The following is a 23,116-nucleotide window of genomic DNA, read 5'->3' on the forward strand; positions in this document are numbered from 1 at the left end:
TTAATTTTTCACTTAATTTCTTCTTTGACTGGGGTTGTTTAGAAGTGTGTTGTTTAATTTACACCAAATAAATTTACCACAATTATTTCTGTTACTGATTTCTAATTTAATTCCATTATGGTTAGAGAATACACTTTATATAATTTTATTCCTTTTACAGTCATTGGGCCTTGCTTTAATACTCTATGGCTTACATAGGGTCTACCCTGGTGATATTTTATGTAAGCTTGAAAATAATGGATATTCTGGGTGGATTGCTTGTATATGTCAGTTTAATGAGGTTGTTTGATAATGTTCTTACATTCCGTTTTATCCTTTCTTTTTCTCCACTTGTATCAATTACTGAAAGAAAAACATCAAACTCTTCAACTATAATTGGTATATTGTGTATTGAACTTTTAATTCAGTCAGGTTTTGCTTCACATGTTTTAGGGCTTTTTTGTCTTTTTTAAACTGTACTTTAAGTTCTGGGGTACATGTGCAGAACATGCAGGTTTGTTACATAGGTATACATGTACCATGGTGGTTGGCTGCATCCGTCACCCCATCATCTACATTAGGTATTTCTCCTAATGCTATCCCTCCCCTAGCTCCACCCCTCAACAGGCCTTGGTGTGTGATAATCCCCTCCCTGTGTCCATGTGTTCTCATTGTTCAACTCCCACTTATGAGTGAGAACATGCAGTGTTTGGTTTTCTGGTCTTGTGTTAGTTTGCTGAGAATGACGGAGTTTCTAGCTTCATCCACATCCCTGCAAAGGACATGAACTCATCCTTTTTTACGGCTGCATAGTATTCCATGGTGTATATGTGCCACATTTTCTTTGTCCAGTCTATCACTGATGGGCATTTGGGTTGGTTCCAAGTCTTTGCTATTGTGAACAGTGCTACAATAAATATACATGTGCATGTGTCTTTAGAATAGAACAATTTATAATTCTTTGGGTATATACCCAGTAATGGGATTGCTAGTTCAAATGGTGTTTCTAGGGCTTTTTAAAAAGGTACATGCACATAATTTTGACATCTCTGGTTGTTGCTTGCTCTTTCCTTATTATGAAGTCACCCTTTTTTCCCAGTAATATATCTTCTCTTAAAGTCTATTTTATCTGATATTAATATCGGCACTCCAGTTGTAATCTATATATTGTTCACATGATATGTGTTTTTTTGCATCCTTTTACTTTTAATATGTTTGTGTCTTTGAATTTAAAGTTTATTTTCTATAGCCAGCATAGAATTGGGTCTTGCTTTCTTTTCAGTCTAACAGTCTTTGCATTTTGATTGGAGTGTTTAATTCTTTTAAATTTAATAAAGTTTTCCATGTTTGGATTTAGATTTACAATTCTCCTGCCTCAGCTTCCCAAGTAGCTGGGATTACAGACACCTGCAACCACACCCAGCTAATTTTTATATTTTTAGTAGAGACAGGGTTTCGCTGTGTTTGCCAGGCTGGTCTCAAACTCCTGATCTTGTGATTGGCCCGCCGTGGCCTCTCAAAGTGCTGGGATTACAGACATGAGCCACCACACTCGACCTCCTCTGCTATTCTTTAATTGACTACTTTTATTTTATTATTTTATTTTTTAATTTATTTTTGAGATACGGTCTCACTGTGTCACTCAGGCTGGAGTACAGTGGCACAATCATGGCTCACTGCAACTTCTACCTCCTGGGCTCAAGCGATCTTTCCATCTCAACCACCTGAGTAGCTAGAACCACAGATGCATGCCACCACACCTGACTAATTTTTATATTTTTTGTAGAGACAAGTTTTTGCTGTGTTGCCCAGGCTGGTCTTGAACTCCTGGCTCAAGCAATCCTCCCACGTTGGCCTCCCAAAGTGCTGGGATTACAGGTGTGAGCCACTGTGCTCGGCCAACTACTTTTATATTAAAATATCTTTAGTATACCATTTAAATTCTTCTGCTTATTTTTTAACTCTGTTTCTTTGCATCTTTCTTCTTTAGTGGTTGCTCCAGGGACTATAATACGCATCTTCAGTTTATCATAATCTACTTTAAATTCATACTGATTTACTTTTTCAGTGAAAAATAAAAACTTTGCACAATTATAGCATCATTTCTCACCCTCCCTCCTCTGTGCTGTTATTGTCATGTATATTGTATTTATATATATAATACCATACTGTGTCATAAACCCACAGTATGGCATTATAATTTCTGATTTAAATAATTGTGTGTGTTTTTTAAAGTTAAGAGAAGAAAAAGTAATGTATACATATATATTTTGTATTTTAATTATTATATTCTGTATTTTCACTTTACCTACATGCTCACTATTCCAGTGCTCTTCTTTTTTTGTGAACTGGATTACTATCTGATATTATTTTCTTTCATTTTAAAGGACTGCCTTTAATTTTTCTTATAGTGTAAGTCCAACAGAACCAAATTCTCTGTTTTGTTTATCTGGAAAAATATTTATTTTACCTCTACTTTTGAAGGATAGTTTTATCAAATAGTAAATTTGTAGGTGAAAGTCCTTGTTCTTGTTTTTATTATTCTTTCAGCAGTTTAAAAATATCATTCCACCACCTTCCAGTTACCATTGTTTCTGATGAGATATCAACCATCAATCATGTTGTCTTCAATGTAATGTATCTCTGTTTCCGTCTCTTTCTCTTACTGCTTACAATGTTATCTCCTTTCTTTGGCTTTGGCATTTTGACTATGATGTCTCTTTATGTTTTTTTGTTTGTTTGTTTTTTTAACTTTGGGTTTATTCAGTTTCTTGACTCTCTGAGTTAATGGTATTCACTCACATAGAGAATTTTCAGGTTTTTTTAAAAATAATTTTTCTGCGCCTCTTTCTCTTTTGTATTTTTTGGGACTCCTATTACATTTGTGTTTGAACACTTTGTATTGTCTGACAGGTCTTTAAGGGTCTGTTCATTTTTCTTAAATTTTCACTCTCTGTTCTTTGGATTGCATAACTTCTGCTCTATCTTCAAATGTAAAGCTTCTTTCTTCTGCCATCTCAGATCTGCTCTTGAATCCATGTAGTAAACTTTTGTAATTTTTAGCTGTAGAAATCCCATTTGATTCTTTTTTCGTAATTTCCATTATCTATTAAAACTATCATTGGTTCATTGTTAATGTAAGTTTCTTTAATTCTTTGAACATTTTTCTTTAATTCCTTGAGCATAGCTATAACAAGTGCTTTGAAGCCCTGTCTGAATCTACTGTCTGTTTTGTTTTTTCTGGTTACGCTTTCCTGTTTCATTGCATGTCTAGCAATTTCTCGTTGAAAACTGGACATTGAGTGATTCTAGATTCCATTCATTTTCCTAAAAGTTGTTTTTTAGTTTAGTAACTTTTCTGGACTTAAATTGCAGAATTAATCTCCTCCACGGTGTGCAGCCACTGATACTACAGTGTAGCTTTTATTACGCATTTTTTTGTTTTGTTTTTCAGTCTTGCTCTCTAAGGGTGTCCTCTATTCCTACATTACATAATGATGAAATAATTATTTGGACGGAAGTTATGATCAGATACCTTGAATAACTAAGCCTCCCACCCTCTGCTGCCAAAGCTGTGCGTGGCTGGAGAAACACATTCACATGTATAAGTCCTCGCAAAGGTGGGAGGGTGAGATGGGGGTGAGAGTTGAAAAACGACCTGTTGGAGCAACATGGCAAAACCCTGTCTCTTAAAAAAATACAAAACACTAGCTGGGTGTGGTGGCACGTGTCTGTGGTCCCAGCTACTTGGGGAGCTGAGGTAAGAGGATCACTTGAGCCCAGGAGGTCAAGGCTGTAACAAGGTATGATCACACTACTGCACTCCACCTTGGAAGAGAGAGTGAGACCCTATTTCAAAGAAGAAAAAAAACAAACTACCTATTGGGTACAATGCCTACTATTTAGGTGATGGGCACACTAAAAGCCCAGACTTCACCACTACACAGTATATCCATGTAAGAAACATGCGCTTGTACCCCCTAAATACATAAAAACAAAAATTTTAAACCAAACATAACATTTTTTGCACATCCTCAGGTCTCTCTTGGCTCTCACTTTTTGCTGCCCTTTTTTTTTTTATTTCTTCCCCGGTCAGAGATGTGCAAGGAGTCTATTGTCTCAGCCCTCTCATGGCTTGCTTACTTCCAGGTTCTCCTCATCAGAATCCTGGCTGATCTGTCTACCATGAACAAACGCTATAATCTCAAGTCAGTAAACCTGCAGATTTTTACTTTCTCTCCAGAACTGATTCCATGAACTTTAACCCACAAAACTACAGGTTCTCATCTCCCCATTTCAGACCAAATCTACCACCTTCTGCTGGTGTAGCTACTGGTTTTCTTTTTATTTATTTTTTAATTTATTTTTGAGATGGAATCTTGCTCTGTCACCCAGGCTGGAGTGCAGTGGTGCAATCTTGGCTCACTTCAACCTCTGCCTCCCGGGTTTAAGTAATTTTTGTGCCTCAGCCTCCTGAGTAGCTAGAACTACAGGGGCCCACCACCATGCCCAGCTGATTTTTGTATTTTTGGTAGAGATGGAGTTTCACCATGTTGTCCAGGCTGGTCTCGAACTCCTGACTCCAAGTGATCTACCCACCTTAGCCTCCCAGAGTGTTGGGATTACAGGCATCAGCCACCATACCTGTCCTAGCTACTGGTTTTCAATGACAGGCCTCGAACCAAGCCCACCATTCCCATTAGGTAACCTTTACTTTTCCTCACTCAGGCCAGGGGCTGGGGAGCTTTAGGCAAGATGTCCGCAGACTCGTGGCCATTCTGATGCAGGAGTGGCTTTTTAAGATTAAACACTTATCAGTTTGTTTTCTGTTTTGGGTCATTTTCCAATACCCAGAAATTGTTGTTTTTGACAATTTTGTCTAGTTTTATACCTGTTTTTTTTTTTCAAAAGGAAATTGGCCAACTCCTTAGACCCTTCTAAGATGAATCTTGGACTGGATTGGTTTCATGTTTCTTCCACTTCAATATTTTATTGCCCACAGCTTTTGATTTGGATCAGAGATGTGCTGATATTAGGAGGCTGGCGTAGGCACATGGACGGAGAGCTGAATTTTGCATAAGTCACCTCAAATGTACAAAAATAAATGGGAGAACCAGTGATGCTGAACGCTGAACTGGGCGTTTCAGAGCTGGGGTCTAGTCTCAGTCCAGCCTTGAGAAAACCTCTTTGAGGTTTTCTAAAAAAGTATCTAACAAAGGATTCCCCAAGCCTCCCCTAACATGTCTCACTGTTTCCATCTCCTCCCCAGGGTCCTTTCCCGACTTCTCCTCTGCCTTTCTCATGGGCCTGTGACTGTGAGGGTGAAAATGGCTGAAATTAACTTTCACTTCTGCTCAGACATCTGGAACCCATGAGCAAAGTTATTTTCTTGTTTTCTTTCTGAGTGGCTGCTGGAATCCTTTGAAAGAGAGAGAGATAGTGAGTGAGTGTGTGTGTGCGTGCGTGTGTGTTATTATTTTACAACCTCTGTCTGCTGGGGTGGACAGAACGATAATGTTTTATCCTGGATCATATAAGGGCCAGCACACCTCCCTGCAGATTCTCACATCCCCTCTCACTCTACCTTGGGTAGATGGAAAATGGATTTTCTTTGTAGGAAGCTGGATTTCTTGCTCCCCACCATATTCTCTATACCCTGAAGTCCAAGTATATTATAGTTGTCCAAAAGCATCTATTTAGGCCCCACTGACAAACTATTAGAAGTGGTTCAGGCAACATCACAACATCCTGGTTCAGCAAAAGACTCAGCCCAGGGATCTGTCTCGGAGAGTCTGTAGGAGTCTTAGTCATGGATCATGTTCAAAGCCATCTCCTTGGCAGCTTCCCCCAGTGACCCCTGATAGAATTTTGCCCCTGCCTCTGGTCTAGCACTGTGCCTTATTGAGGACTCAGTGGCTGCATCTACCGTGCTCCACTGCAGTGATCTGCTTACCAGGCCCCTTCCCCAAGCTCCTTAGGCTGAGAACCTCAGAGGAGGATGGAGCATAGCTACATCGGTATCTCCAGCCTCTGGAGGGTGCTTACCACAGAGCATGTGTTCAGAAAACCGTGCTGCGTTAATTTAATTGAAGTAGGAAGACTGAGTCATCTCATCTCAAATCAGTCACTTTTTAAATCAGAAGCTTACAGAGTTTGGTGGTCGGGTCCGCGTAGTAGGTATCAGGAGGTGAATGTAAGAGTAAATTAACAGGAACTGCCATGGACCGAGCAGGCCCAGGGTTCTGGACACTGTTCTGAGCCCTTTGCTACCTCGCAGAGAAGATCAGATCTGGGACTTAAAGCAATTAGCCACATTCACATCAGCTTCCAGGTATTTGGAGTCTAGTATGTGCTAAATATGGTAATAGATGTTTTTGATGCATGAATCCATTTATTCTCACAAAAACCCTGGGGAAGTGAAACAGATTATTTCCACAGTGTCTTAAAACCCCAGAACTCTGTGTTGCTGCCTCTATTGACATGCGCACCTGTCAAAGCTGTAACTCACAGCTCAGTATTGTCTTAGTCCAACCCAAGGAAATGAACTCCATGAGGAAACTGAGACTCTGGACCGTGCAGCAGAAGCTGGCCTGTCTGCCTCCCACACCCACTCTCAAGGATCCAAGACCATGAAGGGAGAAGAGAGAGCCCACTGAGTGGCTTCCTCTGATAAGCCCGATCAAGACACCGGTGGAAAGGAACCAGCTGACCAGTGATTGGCTCACCATGCCTGGTTTGACCAGCAAGGCTCTGAGGTCATCTCAGAAGCCTTCTTGTTCCCACTGGTCCCTTGACTGCTGGTGGGTGGTACAGGACACCACCCACCACTCCAGGCACCACTCACCACTCTAAATGTTGGAATCCTTCTCCCATCACCTCCATTACTCTTGTTCTCTCCTCTGAGTTTTCATAGCCAAGTAAGTAAATTGCCACCATTGAAGAAATATAAGTCAACTGCTGGCTGGGGTACTGTAAAGCACATGAGGAATTAGCTTTTACCGAGCACCAATTCTGCGCCCACCGTTCATGCCCATTCTACCACTTAATGCTGATTATGTCCTGTGTGCCAGCTATTATTAACATCATTTAAAGAAAGACAACACAAAACCAGTGAGGCTGAGAGAACAGCTTCCCTGGTGCACACAGATGGCACACGGCAGAGCCCAAGACCTCTCCCTGAGCTCTGCAGCATCTGTCCACATGGCAGGCAAATTACCTTATAGAGTCAGCGTGGAGGTTTGCTAACTCTGTCAGACTTGGTGCAGGAAAAACACCAGCCATGCTGTTAAACCAAAACCCCATGAGAAAACTTTCTGGTGACAGAGGGGCATTGTGACCCATGTGGCCCAGGGCCAGGGAAAGGGCAGCTGCTCATGGTCGTTCCTCAGGCATTTTCATGGAGCAGAGGGACCCCCTGCACCAAGCCCAGGAAGCCCACAGGAGCTTCAGCAGGGCTCGGCTTGAGGGCGGGGCCCCTGCTGCACTTGCTCACTGGGGGCTGGGGAGGCTCTGATTGCAGACCGGGGTGCTGCCACCTCTGTCTGCTGCCAGAAAGCCACAAGCCATGAAAACTGATTGAGATGAGAAGAATTCATCTGGGACTGGCGTTTGCTTTAGGATGGTGTTGGAAGCTGCTGGTTGTTGCTAGAAGTCTGCTCCACTGTAAGGGTGCCAGGATTTGAAGAGCTATGGTGCAACACCACTGAAGCATTGCCAAGGTGAGGCTTCGTCTTCCGGGTTCTTGATCGTCTGCCTGTAAATTGTGCAAATAGTGCTCTAAGGCCTGTTGTGGGGACAGCAGGCAGGGACATTGCTGTGGGTGCTACAGATGGAGGAAGAGGCATGAATAGGATGTCTGCCTCAGCTATGAATCAATTGCCCCATGGTTTGTGTGTTTCCAGTTTTGAGAATTTTTCATTTATAAAAGTTTATCCATCCAGGGTAGATTCTGCTTTTTGGGCTCCGGAAGTTGGAAAAAGCAGTGAATGTGCCACAGAGGAAAGAAGGGATGTGGGCTGTGGAAAGGGGGTCGTGTGGGCACACACAGGCCACCGCTGCACTGTGGGCGAGTCACTTGGCCTCTTGATAGAAGGTGATATCGTCTGTGCAGAGTGTATGGAGGTTAGCGGGCACACGCAGGGAGCGTCTGGCTCAAGGCAAATTACTGGTTGTTGCTTTCATTTTATTTTGTTTGTTTCTGAGTGAAGTTGTTCCATTGTTCAGGCATTCGGGGATGGGGTAACTGAATGGATTTACAATGATCTTGGTTAAGAGATCTGTCTCGCCAGGAAACACCAACTGTGAAAAGGAAAGCTGTTGATCACATATTTTGAAAGGATTTATTTAAATAGTAAGGCTTGGCCAGCTTTTCCACTTATCTTGTAATGTGTGTAGATGAAGTTCACCCTCATCTACCCACATTACCAAGGAACTAAGGAATCGTGCGTTTGCAGTAACAGAGAAGAGTTTGCTGTGATATGTGCAGATCCTCCTCCCTTGGGAGAGGGAGACTTAATTCCCCTCACCTTGAGTGAGGCCTGGACTAGGGATATGGAAAGGGAGAAATGGTTGCTCTGTCGTGGAGAAAGCTGCAGATGCCAGCTTCACCAAGCGATCAAGCTTAGCATCACCAGGGATAAGATGAGCTGCTATTGTGACCTGTCACGACAGTGCAGTTCTTCCCATCAACTCATAACCCCAGTCTAATCATGAGAACGTATCAGACACATCCAAACTAGGGAAGATTCCACAACAGGTTTCACCTTCAAAAATGTCAAGATCAGGCCGGGTGCGGTGGTTCACGCCAGTAATCCCAGCACTTTGGGAGGCTGAGGCAGGTGGATCACCTGAGGTCAGGGGTTTGAGACTAGCCTGACCAACATGGAGAAACCCTGTCTCTACTAAAAATACAAAAATTAGCCGGGTGTGGTGGCGCATGCCTGTAATCCCAGCTACTCGGGAGGCTGAGGCAGGAGAATTGTTTTTACCCGGGAGGCGGAGGTTGCAGTGAGCCAAGATTGCACCACTGCACTCCAGCCTCGGCAACAAGAATGAAACTCTGACTCAAAAAAAAAAAAGAGTCAAGGTCATGAAAAACAAAGACAGGGCAAGTGCCACAGATCAGAGGAGACATGACAGTCAGGACACCCAAACCCAGAATTTGCATCCTGTATTGAATCCTAGAACAACACTGCAAAGGTCATTGGTGGAAAAATAGATGAAATCGAAACAAGGCCTGGAGTCTCGCTGATATTATGGTAACAGTTACTCCTTAGTTCTGGCAAAGGTACCATGGTTAGTCAAGGTGTTAACATTAGGAGGACCTGTGGAAGGACATATGGAAATTCTCCGGACTATCTTTGTAATTTTTCTCCAATCTAAAATTATTGCAAAATATTAAAAAAAAAAAAAAAAGTAGACTCATTCTTCCTCAGAGCAGAAGTTCCAAATCCTGGGCATCCCTGGGAAAACTGGCATTCATGGCCTGGTAGTCGTGCCCTCTCTTTGAACATTGTGGAATATAGCAGGCCTTTTGCATTTTTGATCATCTATCGTTCTCTTTCCCAACCCCGACCTTATTCTAGAATAGCTCTGTATTTGCCTCTCTTTATGGTATTTCTCATGGATGATTTGTTGTTGTTGTTGTTCATTGGGTTTTGTGGGAGTTATTTTTTGTATTTTTTGTTTGTTTGTTTTTCACAGATGGGGTCTTGCTCTGTTGCCCAGGCTGGAGTACAGTGGCAAGAGATCATAGCTCACTGCAGCACTGACCTCCTGGGCTCAAGCGATCCTCCCACCTCAGCCTCCTGAGTAGCTGGGATCACAGGTATGCCACTGTGCCTGGCTGATTTTTAAATCTTATTTTTTGAAGAGGTGGGTCTTGCTTTGTTGCCCAGGCTGGTCTCCAACCCCTGGCTTCAAGCCATCCTCCCACCTTGGCCTCCCACAGTGCTGGAATTGTAGGCATGAGCCACTGCGACTGGGCCAGCATGCATTTTTGAGCCTTTGCTCTGTGGCAGGGGCTGCAGGACTGTCTGCCTAGCCAAGCTCACTGCACTGGTGTAGGCTCCTGGTACCCCAAGCACAGGCCCAGCTACCCAGACCTGACTCCTCTCCAGGAAGGAAGCAGAAGGCCAAGAATGGAGGGAGTGAGGACCCGGGCCTCTAGGGGAGTACCGTCTTCCAGCCAGATGGAATCTGCTGTCCTCTGGGCTCAAACAGCCCCACAGAATCTGGCCGGCCAAGCAGCTGTGAGCTGGGCTGGACAGCCCTTCCTCAAGAGTAAACTGTGGCCTCCAGGACGTAGGCAGGGACTCAAAGGTCCAGCTCCTGTTTGAGTACTCTGATCTTGTGGGCCCACCAGTGGCCTGGGGTCTGAAGCCTTGTGGACTGCCCACCAGCGGCCAGCATCCTTGCTTGCAGGGGTCATGTGTGTGGAGCGGTAACAGCCAGAGAAACCTGGCCCCACTTGCAGGCCCAGAAGAGCAGGTGAGCCCTGCTCAAAGGTGACGCTGCACCTGATTAGAGAAAAGCTTCCGAAGCAGGCGAGAAGGAAGAAAGAATGATAAAGCTGCAGGAAGACAGCATGTAGATGGAAATCTCAAGATACTTAGAAATAAATCACACAACTCTTACAGGAAAATCACAGCTAAAAGGTGGTGATTACACATGGGCCTGAAGTGCCTTTCCTGTCACATCTGCTACCTCGCTGTCAGCCTGTATGCAGCGGTGACAGTAGCCCTCACATTTCTGGAATGTTCCGTGACATGCTCCTGCTTGTCTGAATCCCCTCCCCACCTTCCCATGTAGGCAACTCTCAATTGCTCTGACGTCCTGGGCAAGTGCGGATGTCTCCTCCCAGTCACGGTGCCCAAGCCCATTTGTGTGTTCCCAGCAACCACCAGCACATGCCCGGGGCTGTTGTTTGAGGCTTGCCAGGCTCTCTGGACCAGAGCTCCTTGAGGACAGGGACCGGCCCTATGTGTGCCTTTAGGTCCCAGCACCCAGCAGCACAGTGCCTGGCCCACCAGGGGTATCTGGTAAAGTGGTTCTTGAGTGAAAGACACAAGGGCAAAACCTTGAATGAAAATTCAGGTTAAGACATGAGGATGAAAGCTTGAAAGAGGAAAAGCAAAGGTAATTAAATAACCATCCCTAACCATGGTGCCCTCCAGTGCCGTCAGCATGCTGGGGTTTTGACACGGCCCTTGGAAGAAAGAGAAGAGGCATCTGAGCCCTCTGGCACATTCCACTTCCTGCAAGGCAATGTGGTATAGAGCAAAGCATTAGGGCTTCCTTTCGGCCAGGTCTGTCTGGCTGTGCACCCGCCAGCTGGGAGTGTGAAATGGGAGCAGTGGCACCCACCCCCAAGTACAGATGTGAGAACTGAACAGAACTACGGGATGGGGCTCCTGAGCCTAGGAGGCTCCTCCTCGTCCACTGTGGGGCTTGTGGGTACCCCTTCATCAATGCACTGGTGCTTCCCTCATTGCATTCAAGGAAGTTCTCTCACGTGCCTTCTCATCACCACTCTCTACTGGCCTCTTTACACACTTTGGTACCTAGGATGTTGAGTCTGGACCAGTGGGGGGGGCAAACAAGACGCCTGGGATGCAAAAGCTGTGATTTTCCTGTAAGAGTTGTGTGATTTATTCAGGTCGTTCAAGTGCAGGGAAGGTTTGTGTATGGGTGAAACACACTGTGCCATGTGGTGTCTATAAGGGCATTTGAGGTTCTGTGCTTAACGGATGGAGTTCTGAGCATTGAGTCCATGGACTCCTGATGAGTTTCCTGGTGCTCTGAGCTCCCTGAACTTTTAAGCAAGTTTTTATGTAGGTGGGTACTTACATTTTTATGAGATTCCCAAAGGGGTCTGTGAACCCCAAAATACTTGGAATCATCCAGTCAAATATTTAGTAAGGATACTTTAATTTTCTCTCTCAGCATGTTGTGGATATGAGGAGGTGGAAAGGACTCAGACATAGAAGTCAGACAAAGCAGCCACGTCTGAGCAGTCCTGTCCTGCAGTGTAGCGGTTAGATGGCTGGCCTTGTCAACCAGAGGGCCCCAGTGCAAGGTTCAGCCCTGGCAATGTGACCAAGTCACTGTGTGCCTTCCTGAGATGACAATAGTTTGGCCCCACTGTATACTAGCAGCCTTACCTATCTCAGGTAGGTTAATTATACCCTCTTCATCTTATTTCTTTATTCATCGGTAGTATCACAGTACTGTCAGAATTAAATTGCAAAGCCCTAATTCTTAGGTGAGGAAGCTGAGGAGCATGCATTTCTCTTCTTATCGGCTGCACTCAATTCTCAATGTCAGAACCACCAGGGGGTCCTTGTACTTCACAAAGACACATCTTACATGATAACGTCTTTGATTTCCTTTTATGCACAATAATCATTTTGAAGTCTCGAAAAGGAGAGCGTGTTGTTTCTCAAAAGAGAAAGTAAATTTAATAAGATTGAGAGACATGAACCTAGACTGTCACGGGCCACATAACAAGATTTCGGTCAGTGACGGACCACATATGTGATGGTGGTCTCATAAGATTACAGCACTACGTTTTCACTGCACTTGTTCTATATTTAGAGACACAAATATTTACCATTGGGTTACAGTTGCCTGCGGTATTTAGCACAGTCACATGCTGTATAGGTGTGTAGCTAGAAGCAACAGGCTATGCCTCACGGTCTAGGTGTGGAGTAGGCTCTGCCATCTCAGTTTTGTGTACCGTGTTCGCACAACGACAAAATCACCTAATGACACGTTTTCCAGAACAGATCCCCGTAGTTAAGCAATGCATAACTGTATTTTGGGAACTTTCCCTGTATCAAGATAGTCAGTCCAAGAGCTGTGTGTTTGGATCTCGCAATGCTTGAGATGCTGAGAGAATCTCATTTCCTGAGTCAGACTTGGGCATCCTTTCTTGGCATGAGTACTTTGTCCTTGGCTTGTGCTGAAGGCTGCATAAGAAACAGAGGTTGGAAACTCATGGTGGCATTTATTGCTGAGAGGACACTGAGCTGCTCACCATTCTACCTGGGACTTCCATAGAAGGAGTCATGGGAGGATGACTCTCAGACTCCAGATCTGGGAAATCCATGCCTCTCTGGAGCAATGGATGTCTTACAGACACTATGACTCTTCAGACTGATCATTTTCTTCTCTGTACTTTGGACTCCAGGACACTTAGAGCGCAATTTGCATCTAACCACTAGCAGCTGGGTGCCGGCATGTCACGGTCTGTATTTCCATGCACCAGCTTTGTACACAAATTTTTTTTCTGCCCTAACTTACCCTTTGGTCTAATTTCTTTGTCTCTTTTTCTATTCTGTTGTATTGTATATATTTTTATAAGTGGTCTCAAATCTTTTCTGGAAACACCAGGAAAGGAATAAACAAACAAATACAAGCAGGACAGCATTTCTGAAAGAGCCTGATACATAGTGTGTGTGCTCACTAACGGTTAGTTCCCTCTCTGTGCAAAAAACAGAGCAGTTCACTGAGGGAGCCAACCTACAGTGAAATGTGCAGCTGTGAGTCTATTTTAGTTACAGAAGTAGCCTATTTTTACAGACATTCCACCTTCTATTGATTTTGGGGGTTTTTGTTGTTGTTTGTTACTTGAGACAGTGTCACTCTGTTGGCCAGGCTGGAGTGCAGTGGTTTCATCTCGGCTCCAGGGTTCTGCAGTCTTTGCCTCCTGGGTTCAAGCGATTCTCCCACATCAGCCTCCTGAGTAGCTAGGACTATAGGTGTGCGTCACCGTGCCCAGGTAATTTTCGTATTTTTTTGATAGAGACAGGGTTTCATCATGTTGACCAGGCTGGTCTCAAACTCCAGACCTCAAGTGATCTGCTCGCCTCGGCCTCCCAAAGTGCTGGGATTACAGGCATGAGCTACCATGAGTATATATATGCCTGTAATCCCAGCTACACAGGAGTCATTTTAAGATTCTTTTATTCCTGCTATTTCTGTGGTGTAGTTGGTTTTTTACATAAAATTAAATAATAATTTTTATTTTGGCCAGCTGAGGTGGCTCACACCTATAATCCCAGCACTTTGAGAGGTCAAGGCAGGGGATTGCTTAAGGTCAAGACTTTGAGACTAGCCTGGCCAACATGGTGAAACCCTGTCTCTACTAAAAATACAAAAGTTAGCTGGGCATGGTGGCACATGCCTTTAGTCCCAGCTACTCAGAAGGCTGAGGCAGAAGAATTGCTTGAACCCAGGAGGTGGAGGTTGCAGTGAGTTAAGATCACACCACTGCACTCCAGCTTGGGCGACAGAGTCAAAAAAATAAGAAACTAAATAATACTTTTAATTTTATTATTTTATTTTAATAAATAAAATGATACTTTTTAATGTATTACACATGAAAATAGGTTCAAAAGTAATAGCCCGTTTTCTTGATTTTATTTGATGCTTTATAGGAAAGGCTAACCTTTTCTTTATTTTTACACATTAGCATGGAATGGAATCATTTCTACTTTGTGGTGTCTGTCTGTCTATCTGATGGGCTCCCTGGCACCTGCAGTGCCATGGGGGAAGTGTGAGGTCAAGGTAGGCATCCTGCTGACGAAGAGCACGGTGTGCTAGTAAGCGTTTAACAACCAGCTTTCCGGGAAACGAATGTACCGTATACATACCTAAGTTCATAATAGCATGTACTGATACGAAGGATGTATAGCATTTAATTTACAAATAACAAAATATGCAACAATCCCTATTCTAAATACCACATAGGCAACTGGGTCTCACAGGAAGCTTTCGTGACTTTGTCGCTGTCGTAGCTGTAGCCAAGCAGCGGTCGCAGCGGATGATCAGGTGTAGTGTTGGCTCGAACACTGAAACGTTCATTTCTGCTAAGGAGTAAATCAAAGTGAAACAACAAAGATATGGGGCAGCCTGCAGCCTTCGTGCCATGAGTGGCTTCTTTGCTGAATTGGATCATAGTTTTTAATATTCAAAAAATTTCCTCAAGTTTTTGTGCTACTTGCAGTGTTCTAGCTACAGACAAGATGCTCTTTTAAGTATAGAAAGTCCACAAAACAAATCAATGTCGATCTGTAGCATTTGCCCATTCCTATTGTGTAAATACTCCCATCAGGGCTAATTTCAAGTTGCCAACATGATGTGCGTGGACATGGGTTTGAGAAGAGACGTGCAGTAGCACAGCACTATAGAATGCTTCCGCCTTACAGACACAGTCGATTAAAGAACCTCAAAGCACATTTATTATTAAGATGTAGTAAAAATAATTAGGAAGTGATAAGGTTTAAGTATTTATAAACTTTGTTTTAATAGAATCATTTAATTATATCGTATAATTTAACATTAATTTTTTATCATCTTAATTTATATAGGTTTTTTTTTCTTTTTCTTTTTTTCCTTTGAGACGGAGTCTTACTCTGTTACCCATGCTGGAATGCAGCGGCACAATCTTGGCTCACTGCAACGCCTCCTGGGTTCAAGCCATTCTCCTGCCTCAGCCTCCCCAGTAGCTGGGATTACAGGCACCTGCCACTATCCCCAGCTATTTTTTGTACTTTTAGTAGAATTGGCCAGGCTGGTCTTGAACTCCTGACCTCAAGTGATCCACCCACCTCGGCCTCCCAAAGTGCTGGGATTACAGACGTGAGCCACCACGCCCGGCCCATATCATTTTTTATACCTTAATCTTGCATAATGATTTGAATAATTCAGCTCACAAAATTCCTGAGAATTTAACAATTGGCTCTTGCACATGGACACAAGCTGGACCGCAGTGCGTCACTCATGGAGAGGTAGAGTATCTGGAGGGCAAACTGCTCCTGCCTGCAGCTGGCTTCGCTGAGCGGGAACAAGTGGAGAATAATTTGCCTCCTAGGCTCTCCTGAGTCCCGAGGTTGACAGCGGGGACCCGGGTGGGTGGCCCTGCTTTGTGGTCGGTGGCAGGGAAGGGGAGTGATCTAGGGGCCTGGATGGAGAACCTCTCCCCATGGCTGTCATGTGCCTACTTCAGCTGCTGCCAACTAAAGTCCCCCCTCGCCAAAGGGCTGGTGCTTTCCACAACCGTGTGCTACAAGGGTGTCCTCTTGGGTGCCTTCTCATCCCCACTCTCTGCTGGCCTCTTTGCACACCTTGATACCAGGGATGCCGAGCAAGGACCAGGGGAGGAAAAGGCACAGCTGAGGTGCAAAACTGAAGGAGGCCCTGATGCTGGAGATTGTCCAGGTGCAGAGAATGTTTGTGTATGTGTGAAGCACACAGCCACACGTAGCATCTAAAAGGATATTTGATGTTCTGCACTTCATGGATTAAGTTGCTTCTGACCTTCCAGCCCCTGGGCTCCTGATGAGTCTCCTGGTAGCCTGTCAGCTCCTGATTTTGGATATGAGCTTGTGTGTAGGTGGGCACTCTTTTGCAAAGAGTGTTGGTAGATTTTATCCAGTTTCATCAGATGAGAAAGATCTGGGGCTGCCGGTACAGGAAGGATTGAAGTCTGGTAACTCTCAAAGGGAGAGGGTGCAGCTTTGTCACCTGCCCCTGTGTCGATATAGGATGCTTTTTATTTTCTGCTTTTTCCTGCATCCAAGCTTCATGCAGGGTGACCCTTTTGGAGAGGCGTTTGCCAGAGGATCAGTGAGAGCATGTGGCCAGGCAGTTTCCTGCAGTGGACTAGGGCTCTGTGCACTGACTGAAGTGAGCAGAGGTTCTCTTCCTTGGCAAGGTCTGAGGGCTGAGACTGGCCAGAAGACACTTGCTCTCTTGATCACCAGGCTGGGGGTTCCTACGTGCAGGTGTGAAGGATGGAAGCGGTCACTCTACCCATTTTCCTGCCAGGCCCTCACCTCTGCTGAGGCTGCTGGCCACGCTAGGCTCTCAGTGAAAGGGGCCAGCTCCCTCCCTCCCCTGCTGGTCAAGGGCATCTTCCTAGCCTCCTGCACCCCACGTTGCCACCAAGACAAATGCCCTGTGAGAACTGGCAAGTGGGAATCAAATACCCCCAGAGAGGCTCCTAGCCGGGAGATGAGGGGTTCTACCCTGGGACTGGCATCTCCTCAGCCTTTCTTGGAGCTTGGGTCCTGGCTTGCCTGTAATCCCAGCTACTCAGGAGGCTGAGGTAGGAGAACTGCTTGAACCTGGGAGGCAGAGGTTGCTGTGGGCCGAGATTGCGCCATTGCACTCCAGTCTGGGCAACAGAGTGACATTCCATCTAAAAAAAAAAAAAAAAAAAAGACAAAAGAAAGATCCCATTCACCTGCACAACAGTCACATTCCTCTGTGGCCAAGGAAAGGGTTTCAAACCTTTCTCTACAAGGCCCCTGGAAGAGGGATAGCAGGCATTGCAGTGGGGGCCACATGCCATGCATTCGTTGCAGTTGCTTGGAATGACTCCACACCATCCATCTCGGCGGCACGGAACCTTCTGTTTTCGAATCAGGTTCCCCTAATTGCTGCCTGCCCATAAAGCCACCCTCTCATGATGGAGCTCCACCCTCCTCCCTCCCTCCTCCTATTTATTTTCAGACTGTCACAGTGGCCTCTCTGTGGCCATTTGGACTGCCTGCATGTAAGAAAATTGGCATCTTCATATTTCGTCTTCCTTTCGTTGACTGAAGACCTGCTGACAACTGACTGAGGAAGAAGGCATAAATCTGAATGGGGAGAAGCAGGGGCCTTCAGGAGCTGGTTATCCGTGTATGTGATGCCATCACAGGGGCGTGTGTTCAAGATCTTTTATGAATCTTCATGGCTAAATACTTTTACTTAATTGCAGGTGGGAGGGGCTGCTAGCTTAGGCTCCACAGAGCATGGGCTCAAAAAATGTCTCCAATATGGTGACTTGCTGTTGGAGGACAGTCTAAGTGACTGAGAAGTGTGCCCCCTGTCCCCATCCCTGAGATGAGATGTGAGAAGGGTGCTTGCATATTTAGTGTTGGGTACCCTGCGCTCTCTAGCATGTGGTGTTTGGGTTAAGTGGTCCATGTGGATTCTGTTTCAAGGATTTTACAACAAGAAAGACTAAAAAGAGGACATCTCTGAGGCCATATAGCAGGCAAGGGGGTAACTGCTATAGAATATATGCACACACAGACAAACACACATGCACAGACACATGCAGACACATACATGCATACAGACACAGATGCAGACACACATGCATGAGAACACACGCATAGACACATGGAAATACATAGACACAGAGGAACACACAAAGATAAACAGATACCCATACAGGTATACCTACACACTTACCAAAAACAACAGCAAAATCATCTACCATGACAAACACCATTGCAACAAAAGTGAACGAATAAATTCTGTGCCATAAAGATTCCCAAGCCTCACCTATTTTGTAGAAATCGAGTCGCTGGGAGTACCATCCTTCACAGAGTTCTTTTATTCTTTCTACCATACAAAGTTTCCTGTTGTCCAGTGGCAAGACATCTCTATTTTCTACTTGGAATGGGCCTGGAGAAGGGAGACAGCACCCATTCCCTCCACTCCTTGTCCCCGAGCCCAGCATGGTGACCTGCCAAGCCAGAGGGTGGCCTGGACACTCACATCTCAATACAGAGCCAACCGTAGCCTCTGGCCAGCGTCCCTAAGTAAGGGCAAAATTGCAGTAACGCCTGTTCTCTCCTTTCTCAAATTTACTCCCAAGCTCCACTGCTTTTGTTCAGGCCCTCCCACCTCTAGACTGGATAGTCCTGCATTTTTGGAGCTCATCTCTCTTTCTGCAGCCACTCTAATCCATTCCATGTGTGGCTGGCAAGGTCTTTCTAAAAGCAAATGTGGCTACATCATCCCCCAGGTCAAAACCACCATAAACTCCTCTGTGTTTGAAAACAAGGGCCAAATCTCCCATCGAGGCCTCCAAGGAGTGGACAGTCTGGGTCTCCTTTCTTCTCCAGGAATGCTGGGCCCATTTGTCCTGTCGCCGAGGACTCCCTGGCACACATGACACTTCAGAGCTGTTGACAACCCCACTCCCTGCCTGAAATGCCCATCTCCCTCAGAGAGCTCCTATGTATCCTTGGAAGTCCAGTCCTAATGTCCCTGCCTCCAATGAGCCCTCTCTCCATCTACCTCTTGCCCTGCCCCTGGCCCCACCAGGCATGACAAATCACTTTCTGCACTGGACCCAACAGGGAGGCGGATGGTAGAACAGGCTTTGGACCGGTTGCCAGGTACACGTGGCTCTTCATCCTGGTTCTCCAACGCACACCTGGAGAGCTGAGTGCCTTTCCTGAGGTCACGCAGACGGTGACCAGCCTGGCTCTGGAGCTGTCTCTTTGCCACATCATGGGGTGTCTTTAAGGTGACCTTGAATGTGCTTGAAGCTCTTCTATGTCCTGTTTACAGACCTAGGGGAGGATAATGCCAGGGCAGAATTTGTCTCATGTCTTTATTCTCTTTTACCTTCTCAAGGTCACACAGCCTGAAGACACTTAGGAAGATGTATTTGGCTCATTTATCATTTTTTAGAAAAAAACAAAATGACAGAATGTGCTGAACCTTTGCAATTGTTGGCAATGACATTAGCTTCATGGAAGGTGGAAGGGTGGGTTAGGCTTCTTATGAAGGCATTTCTGGCCTCTGGAAGGGTGTGGGTGGGCTTAGGTGAATGATTGACAGAGTGAATTTATGTATGTTGAGTGTGAATCACAGTCCACAGCTTGGTGTGCAAAAATAGAACATCTGTTTGGTAACACCTATGTCCCTATTGGGGAGAGGAAACTGATGTCTCAGCTCAGGGTGTTCACCCCTTTCTCCATGGTTGGGTCCAAGTTCTGGGAACCCCATGAGTCTCAGGAATTCAGGGGTCGCCTCTCTGGTCTTTGTCATCATTTCGTGCAGGGGGTTGCTAGGATGTGTCATGTCAACATCTGGCCCTGGCTGAGCCCCTTCTCAGAGATTCTGGGCCACATCCCAGGGCAAGGGATGCATTCTCCCACTCCGGGTCCCCCCGAGGTGGGACTCTCAGGGAGGCCACTTGAGACCCATCTGCCCAAACTGTCTCCACAAGATCTCTCAGTCGGTCATATCTGCATCACAGGCTTAAAGCAGGAAAGTTCTTTCGTTTTTCTTTCTGCTTCCCCGTGACAGTGGGTCCAGAACCAACATAAATGGGTTCAGGTGTGGGTGGAGAAAATAATAAACAGAAGGAAGAACAGTCTCAGAAAAGCAGGTCTGTCCCATCTGCTGACAGAGCAGTGTGTAAGCATCACTGAGCTTGTAATGCTGATGTTTTTTCCAGCATGGAGTATAAATGTACACTGCGATTTTACAAAGCCAGGAGCAGAGTAACAACACCCTTGGCACCAGAAGAGCGAAGTGAGGAAGGAAACTGAGGCAGGCTAGGGCGGATGGACAGCTTGACAACTAGTTAGAATTGGAAGGACGATGGACTGGGATTGTAAAAGAATAAGACAGAATGCCCTACCTTCCTCCCATGGCAAACCCTGCCCCTGGGAATGGTCCTGGATTTGCAGTGGGCCTGGCCTGGACCACCATGCAGCTGTCACTAATGGATCCTACCAAGGGAAGGGCCTGTCATGACCCCCAAGAAAGACAGGGGTGGCCACCCCAACTGCAGAGGAAGACACCACCCACCCTGCAGGGCTTTGGGGAGCTTTTAGAAGAAGGCAAGTCAGTGCTCTAAAAGAACTTTGAAGAGACAGGAGTTTAGTGGACCCAGTGAAGATAAAAGGTCCAGGTAAGTAGTGGCCAAGTGCTTGGAATTTAGGAGAAACCGGTCAGAGAGTCCCAGTGGACCAGCTTGGGGGTTTGGGGGGTTACTGGCCCATGTCAACATCAAGCTCAGTGGGTGTCAAAGATCGGCCTGGCTGAGGGTGCAGATGACAGCGAGGCAGGATGGCAACCTGGATTAGGACCGGAGGGGGAAGCTGAGGCCAGGAGAGCAGGGAAGTGATTGCTAAGATGGTCAGCCATGGCAAGCTAGTTTTCTCTTCAAGCCAGCATTTCTACACCTGGGCACTGGCCTGGCCATCTGGCTGGATGACTTCCTCTCTCTGGGCTTCAGGGCCCAGCACTGCTAATCAGGGGTAAAGTTGACAGCCTTCCAGTGTGCCCTCCTGTGGCTCTGTGTGGCACATCAGGCACGCTGGTCAAGTAGGGGATCGCCGCCAGGCTTTGGGTGCTTCTCACCCCTAAAGTCACATCGTCCTCACAACAGCCCCGTGATGTCATCAGGAACATGCCCGATGGCCCAGGGCTGGAAGGACCAGAGCCAAAGCACATGCTCAGGACGGTGTGACTCCAGAGCCAGTGCCCTGAACACTCCACCCACCTTCATTAACCACCGCCTCTGCCACTGCTGTAGGGCAAGAGAAGAGTGTCATGGCACGAGGGCTAAGCACATGCTGTGAAATCATCTGTCACTCGCAGATACACGCACAACTACTTGGGGGAGATCAAGAGCCAAGAACGGTGAGCTCGAGCTGTGCTCACATGGGGCATGTACTGGGTGATTGCAGGCCTCGGGAAACCTGGGACTCAGAACGGCTTTCCTCCACTAGGAGGCTCTGGTGCAAGCTTGTCTGAGACGTGGCCCTGTGGAGGAGCCGTGGGGCCTTCTTGGCCCCTCCTGGTGAGCCGCATTCCTGTCCACACAGTAGCTCCAGCCCCAACCCGTGGCTTTTCACGTCTTTCTTGCTTTCTGCTTCTGTCCACCCTAGGCCAGAAGGTCCTCATGTCAGTCCTCTCCCGCATTCCCTCTGCCTTCGAGTCACCTAGCATTGGAACTGTCACTGGTCAGTCGTTACTTGTGGAGACATGCAGAAAGCCAGACAGTGTGCTGGGCCTCGGGGCAGAAACAAGACAGCCCCTAGTGTCGGCTGTGTGCACCCATCTGTCCTTCCGACCCAAATACAACTGTGATGGGGGCCGGTCCTGCCCTTTGGGGTCATCAGACAACAGAGCAGATCACTTGTGCAGAGGCCAGAGGAGCTGTGGAGGGCTGGAAGGAAGCACCTGCCCATCCACTGAGAGCTTTGAAAAGGAAATGCTGGGGGCCCTTTGTGCCTCCCACTCATCACTTCCCCCAGCTGCAGGCAAGGGAGGTCGGTAGCAGCCCAGCCCATGGGGAGCAAGTGGGCCTTGAGCTGGTGCAGCTGGCACTGCCATAACTTAGCAGGCATCACAACAATGACTCAGGTGCTGACCCTGACCCTTTACCAGGTCACAGCAGCCACTTGATTGTTGAAGCTGCTACTCCTCCCTCAAGTTACAGAGCAGGAAACTTGGCAATGCTCTCTCGGTGGCGGCCATGGGAATAGCTAATCTCACAGCACCCGTAGGGATGTCATGGGGACCCCACATCTGTTTCCAGCATTAGCCAATGCCGGCAGGAAGCCAGCCAGGCCTGGGGTATGGCAGCCCTGGGACTTTGCTGCCTACCACCTATAGGGCTGTTGCCCTGGTCAGGTCATTCACAGCTGGCTTACAGCCAATTCATGGGTAACATGAATCCAAAAATCAGAGGCTCTCATGTATTTAGAGATGGAAATGCCTCACCTGCTTCCATGAGCCAGTCTTCATGCGGCAGACTCACACTGCATGGGGCCTGATAGGAAGCAGGGCGGGCGCTGGGATGCGACTGTGCCTTGCCACTGTTTCCACTCACCCAGCTTGGGTTCTGTGGTTGTCTAAGCCTGGGGGGTACTCTGTGAGTCTGCAGCTACCCAGCTGCCTTTTCAGCCTAATCACCAGAGAAGCCATGGAAAGAGCTGGGTCGCTCAGAGGGGCAGGCTGGCCGCAGCCGCTTGGAAGAACAGGCTGATTTTGCACAGATGTATAATTTTCTCCTGACTTTTAAACTATAAAAATTATATAATACCCTAGAAAATGTTGAAAACAGATATAAATCATCAATAATGCTGCCGAGCTAACACTCTTACCTAAGAGCCGCTCATCTTGATTTATCGGGTGCACAGTTTTCATTGCTGGAATCCTAAAGAGCATAACACATTGGATTCTCTTTTCTTTTTATCATAACATAAGCATCTTTCCCACTGCTACTTTTGATCACTTTTGAGGACTCAAAATGATCATTTTTGAGCCTGCATAATGTTTCGTCGTATGAACTCGGTATCACCGTTTTAATCGAGTGTTTCGTTTGCTT

At 46.3% G+C, this 23,116-nt stretch overlaps 1 protein-coding gene across 1 annotated transcript in view; it reads left to right on the forward strand.

Moving 5' to 3' along the window:
• Positions 1 to 7,198: 7,198 nt before the first annotated feature.
• BLK (BLK proto-oncogene, Src family tyrosine kinase) overlaps positions 7,199 to 23,116 on the forward strand; it is a 77,447-nt gene continuing 61,529 nt past the window's right edge. Inside the window, exon 1 of the mRNA XM_012457350.3 lies at positions 7,199 to 7,697. The gene's annotated coding sequence lies outside the window, so the exon portion shown is untranslated. The remainder of the gene's footprint in view (positions 7,698 to 23,116) is intronic.

Source organism: Aotus nancymaae, unplaced genomic scaffold (assembly GCF_030222135.1).
Source record: "Aotus nancymaae isolate 86718 unplaced genomic scaffold, 86718_ANA_hifiasm-v0.15.2.pri h1tg000079l, whole genome shotgun sequence".
Taxonomy (NCBI): Eukaryota; Metazoa; Chordata; class Mammalia; order Primates; family Aotidae; genus Aotus; species Aotus nancymaae.